This window comes from Zingiber officinale, chromosome 7A, assembly GCF_018446385.1.
Source record: "Zingiber officinale cultivar Zhangliang chromosome 7A, Zo_v1.1, whole genome shotgun sequence".
NCBI classification, from domain to species: domain Eukaryota; kingdom Viridiplantae; phylum Streptophyta; class Magnoliopsida; order Zingiberales; family Zingiberaceae; genus Zingiber; species Zingiber officinale.
This window is the reverse complement of record NC_055998.1, coordinates 117,439,753-117,445,752: the sequence shown is the minus strand read 5'-3', so window position 1 is coordinate 117,445,752 and position 6,000 is coordinate 117,439,753.

Genomic DNA, 6,000 nt, shown 5'->3' with positions numbered 1-6,000 from the left:
AAGGTCATCCAATGGCCATAGAGGTTTGGGATACAAACCCAAAGTTAAAAATGATGTGCCTAGTTACCATAGAGTTCCATATGGTTATGGAACAAACCCTAGGTCTAGTGGTCAAGCCAAAAATACTAGGGAAGTCATCCCTAAGAGTATTTTTGCAATTAATGTGACTAAGACTTCTAAGAAGTCTAAGAAAGTCACTAACAAGGTCACAAGGGAAGTTATCCCTAGAGTTGACCTAGAAAATGTGACCAAGGCTTCTAAGAAGCCAAACAAGGTCACTAGGAAGGTATCTAGGGAAGTTGTCCCTAGTGAATACCTAGAGCATCCAAGGAACACCAATAGGTGTTGGGTTCCTAGGAGCATCTTCTCTACCCCATAGATGGGTTAGAGAGTGTCAACTCCGATAAGAAGGGTAGTTAACCCAACTTTGAGGAAATTGACACTCAAGGAGCATTTTCAAGGTTTTTGTTAACCTTTGAAAATGAAACAGACCAGTTGTTTACTCCTTGAAAGAGTAAAATGTGCCTATTGGTGAAAAAATTGATTTCATCTTAAAATGGCACAAATTGGGAAAACCATAAGAACTACCAAGTTGGGATTTTGGTATGTTCTTAGGAAATTTAAGGCGATCCGGGCCTTAATTTAAAGGTGCTCACTCTTGAGGGAAAATGAAATATGCCAACATTTGAGGAATAGTTTAAATTTTAATTGGCATAATTAATTCAAGAGACTAAAGAAATGTCAAGTTGGGTTTTGATATTTTCTTAAGGAAATTGGGCGATCTAGGGTTATACTTTTTGATTTAGCTAAGTAGTTAAGGATACTTAGATAGGTAATCTAGGTATATTTTATTTATACTAGATCTTGCCATGATTGTTTGCCCATTATATGTCATGACATCATATTTAGTTTTGTATTTTGCATTCATTCCTTTATTATGAAAAATATAAAAATACCATGTCATGTCATACATACATCATGTAGTTATAGGAATCTTTCTTTTTAAAGTTATTTTTATTTTGATGTATGTCATAACATAATCATGCATTAAGTTTAATTCCGTATAATTAAGGACAAATGGCATTTAATAACACTTATTAACAAGTGACATCCTAGATGGATGTCTAATATCTCTAAAATGCCTAGATAGATATGCATGATCCCTAGATTAGGGCAAAACCAAAATTTACATCTCACAAAGACCTATAAGATGACTTGTATGTGTTTTTGTGCAAAATAGATACAAGTGAGATGTTAGGATGATGAACAAAACTCAACATGTTGACTTAGTACATTTTTCTTGAGTTTTAAGTTCATCAAAACACATAGTTATGTGTTTTCCCATCATTGGGAAAGCTAATGTACAAGTCATGTGCATTATGCCCAAGGAACATGATGGGATATTGGTTTTAAAAATGTTTTAAAAAATGCTTTTGAAAAACCTTGGTGAAGGTTATCTTTTAATAGTGATCATCATTGAATAGTTAGACACAAACTTGAAGAAAACACTAACGTTTTTGCAAGTTTTCAAGTTTGTGTCAATCTTTGAAAATATGATGTATTTTCATAGAAAACTATTTTTCCATGATAGTATATGCCCTAAATAATGCCTACACGAAATTTCATGATTTTTGGATTTTTGTAGAATTTTCTAGGTGTTTCTAAAGTTGGCTGATTTGGAAATTCAGCAACTATCAGAGCTCCGATCGATCCATGGATCGATTGGAGTGCCTGAATCGATCCATGGATCGATTCAGAGGCTAGTCTCCCGCGAGCATAAGCTCGCTGGATCGATCAGCCGATCGATCCAGGAAGTCTGAATCGATCAGTGGATCGATTCAGAGAGGTTCGATCGATTGGAACCCAACTTCAATCGATCCAAGTTGCTGATTTTGGCTGGGAAAGCCTGATTTCAGCATCTTTAAACCTATTTTAGTCTAGATAACCATTCCAAACCCCTAAAATACATTTGTATACATAAAAAGGGTGTTTTCGTGTTGAAAACAAGAATGGATTGGTTAAGGAAGGCTAAGTTGAAGTTTAGGTTGAGGTTGTTTCAAATTTTGAATATTTAAACCTCAAAACTTTTAAAATTGGGTTTCCTAAAGTTTTAGGGATTCCAGGTCATTGTTGGTGCAATGACAGAAGTTACCACCATGTCTTTAGGGGGAGGGACTCTTTAAAGACATGAAAATTATTTTTCATGAACCTTGGAAGGTGGTTAACCTTCTGTAGATAAAATGCTCATGAATGAGCATTTGACCTTGAAATGGGGAGTGTATATCCTCATTATTTTAAGTGGTTTTTCGAGTAATTGAATAAGGCTCAAGGTTGGGCTTTTGTCTACATTGAGGGAGAATGTAGGGAAAATGAAGGGTATGGGACATTCATTATCGTGTTGATCACAATGAGTGACATTGTGATCACGATGAGCAACTCTTCAGGGGGAGAGTTCTTCAACAATGGATTTGTTGATGTATGCCCAAAATTGAGGCATGGGTTTATGTGTGCTCAAGGATGGGTTGATGTGTGCCAATAGGGGGAGAATGAAAGGACTTATGAAAGGGGATAAGTTAGGCTTTCATTACCTAAGAAGGAGTTTGCCCTCTTAGGGGGAGAATGAAGAGCTTAACTTATGCCTTCATTACCTAGTGGCATGGAGAATAAGGCTATGGGATTAGCCTAACTTACATGTGGGATTGTAAGTGTTATTGTGGTATTGTCAAACATCAAAAAGGGGGAGATTGTTGGTGCAACATCCCTCAGGTCAAGGTTGACCTGGTTAATCAAGCTAAGTCTTGGTTTGAGTTTAGATGTTTGACAATAAGATATTGATTGAAGAAGAGTCAAGTAAGTCAAGGTTGACTGGATACTTGACTGGGAAGTCCTAACTGGGAAGTTAGGCAGATGAAAGTCCTGGTGAGTGAAGCCAGGCAGAAGGACAATCCTAGTGAGTGAAGCTAGGTGAAAGCCCTGGTGAGTGAAGCCAGGTGAAAGTCCTAGTGAGTGAAGATAGGCAGATGAAAGTCCTGGTGAGTGAAGCCAGGCAAGGGAAAATCCAGATGGATCAAGGATGATCGGACATCTGGTGTTAGGAAGTCCAAGTAGGTCAAAGGATTGACTGGATACTTGGCACGAGGAAATCCAGATGGGGCAAAGGGATTGACCAGACATCTGGTGGAAGTCCAAGTAGGTCAAGGGAGTCATCGGATACTTGGCACGAAGATAAAAGTCCAAGTGGGTCGAAGGGATTGACCGGACACTTAGTGGGGAGTCCTAGCAGGTCAAGGGAGTGACCAGATGCTAGGCATGATGTACCAACAGGTTAAGGTTGACCGGATGTTGGTTTGGGAGGATTGGGACTTGGTTTGGGCAAAAACCAAGTGTTGGATCGATCAGTGGATCGATCCAGGCTCTGGATCGATCAGTGGATCGATCCAGACCTTTCCCAGCGAATAGAAAGCCTCTGGATCGATCGGTGGATCGATCCAAGCTTTCCCCAGCGAACAGAAAGCCTCCGGATCGATCAGTGGATCGATCCAGAGGTCCCAATCGATCAGTGGATCGATTGGGACGCTACTGCTTCGCGCGACAAGCGCTGGATTGATCCATGGATCGATCCAGGAGTTTTTCCATAGCACAGAGGCGCTCTGGATCGATCCGTGGATCGATCCAAAGCCTCCCCGATCGATTGGGAATAATCGAATCGATCGGGATCCGACCGTTGGCGTCGATAAAGGCCGCAGGCGCACGATTCCTTCGGCACTTCTTCACCGATTCATTCCAGCTCTCTCGCCAGCTCCTCCACAGCACTCACAAAGCTCAGATCGCCAGTTCTTGAAGGATCTTGGAAGCTCTCCAAGTCAAGAGGCGGATCAAAGCCAAGAAGAGAAGATAGGGTTAGGGTTTTGTACTCATTGTAAGCTTGTATTTCTTGTATCCTTTCCCTCTCTTCTTGTATTGAGTCTTGTAGGGCTTCTCCGCCCTTGGTAGTTACCATAAAGGAGAGTTTTCATTAGTGGAGGGTGTGTGCGTTGGTGTGGATCCTTGGATTAGTCACCTCTTGTGAGGTGGATACCAAGTAAACCAACCGTGTTAGCGTGTGTGATTGTTTCTGTTATTTTCCGCTGCATATCCTTGAAGAAACAAGCAACGCAGAGCGACGAGCACGCGACGAGCTATTCCCCCCCCCCCCCTCTAGCTACTTTTGGTCCTAACAGGGAAATGGTATCACTTATAGTGTGTGTTGTTGATTATAGAAGGAAACTGTGTCCTAGAGATACTAGGTTGATAATGTCCTCAAGAGGAGCTCATAAGGATTGTCATGTTAAACCCTGCAGGTGGACCTAGTCTGACATGACAATAAGGTTGAGTGGTACTACTCTTGGATTTAGATATTAATTAAATGAGTTGTCAGTAACTCACTTAATTAGTGGGCATTCGATATCTTAAACACAGGGAGACTAACACACTCATAATAAGAAGGAGCCCAAAAATGTAATTTGGGATTGGTGCGGTAGTTCAATAATAGTTCTCTAGTGGAATGAATTATTATTGATAAAATTAAGTTGTGTGTTCGGGGCGAACACGGGATGCTTAATTTTATCGGGAGACTAAAACCAATTTCTCCTCTCGGTCCCTATCGTAGCCTCTTATTTATAGAGTTCTATACTCACCTATACCCACCTTCTATACCCACCAATAGGGGGTCGGCCAAGCTAGCTTGGGAACCAAGCTAGGGCCGGCCTAGGTATAAATTGGGGTGGCCGGCCCTAGCTTGAACCCAAGCTAGTGGGGGCCAGCCAAATTAAATTAAAAAGGAATTTTAATTTTAATTTTTATTATGTGGAAGAAATAATTTATTAAATAGAATTAAAATTAAAATATCTCTCTTATAAAAGATCTACAAAAGATTAAAGAAAGATATTAGATCTCTTTCCTTATTTGTAGATTGGTGAGATATTTTATTTTCTCTTTAAAAATTATTCACATGTTGTAAAATTAAAATTATAGAAATTTCCTTTTATCAACCATGAAGTGATTTTTGAAGAGAAATTTTATTTTTTAAAATTTCCGGAAACAAATTAGGAAGTTTTAATTTGTTGATTAAAATTTGTCTAAATTGTTTCCCCTTGATGTGGCCGGCCAATATAGATTAAATTGGGAAATTTTATTTTATTTTTCTCAATTAAATCATGTCAAGGAAATTAAGGAAATTTTATTGTAATTAAATTTCCTAATTTGCCTAGGCCAAGGAATATAAAAGAAGGGGTGAGGGTGCCTTCACAAGGGACAACCTCTATTATTTTCTCTCCCTCTTTTCCTTGGTGTTGTGGCTGGCCATCATCCTCTCCCTCTCTTCCTCTTGTGGTGGCCGAATACTTCATCCCTCTTGGAGTTCTTGTGGTGGCCGGATACTACTTGGAGAAGAAGAAAAAGAAGGAGAGAAAGCTAGCATCTCTTGGAGCTTGGTTGGTGTTTTGATCTTCTTCCTTGGTGAAGCTTCCTTATTGTTGGCCGAACCTAGCTAGGAGGAGAAGAAGGTGGTTGGTGATTTCTCATCTCGGAAGATCGTTGCCCACACAACGTCCGAGGTTAGAAGAGGAATACGGTAGAAGATCAAGAGGTCTTTTTAGAAGGTATAACTAGTAGTTTTTCCTTTTCCGCATCATTCTAGTTATTTATGGAAATAATACCAAATACAAGAGGCATACGATTTTAGTATTTCGAATTTGTTTTCGATATAGTGTTCTTTTGTTTTTTTTTTCCTTGTGATTTGATTGTTCTTTTCGGTTAACCTAAAGTTATTTTAGGAAATTAAATATTAGCTTTCTATAAAAGGTTTTGTCTAGTCGGTGGTGGTTGCTCCCATATCCAAGAAGGCCATGTGTCTCGCCACGTCAATACTGGGAACAGATTATGGAAATTAATATTTAATGGAATTAATAACTTAAGGTGATTTGGGTCGAACGTGTTAAGTTCCGCAGGAGATCCAAGTCA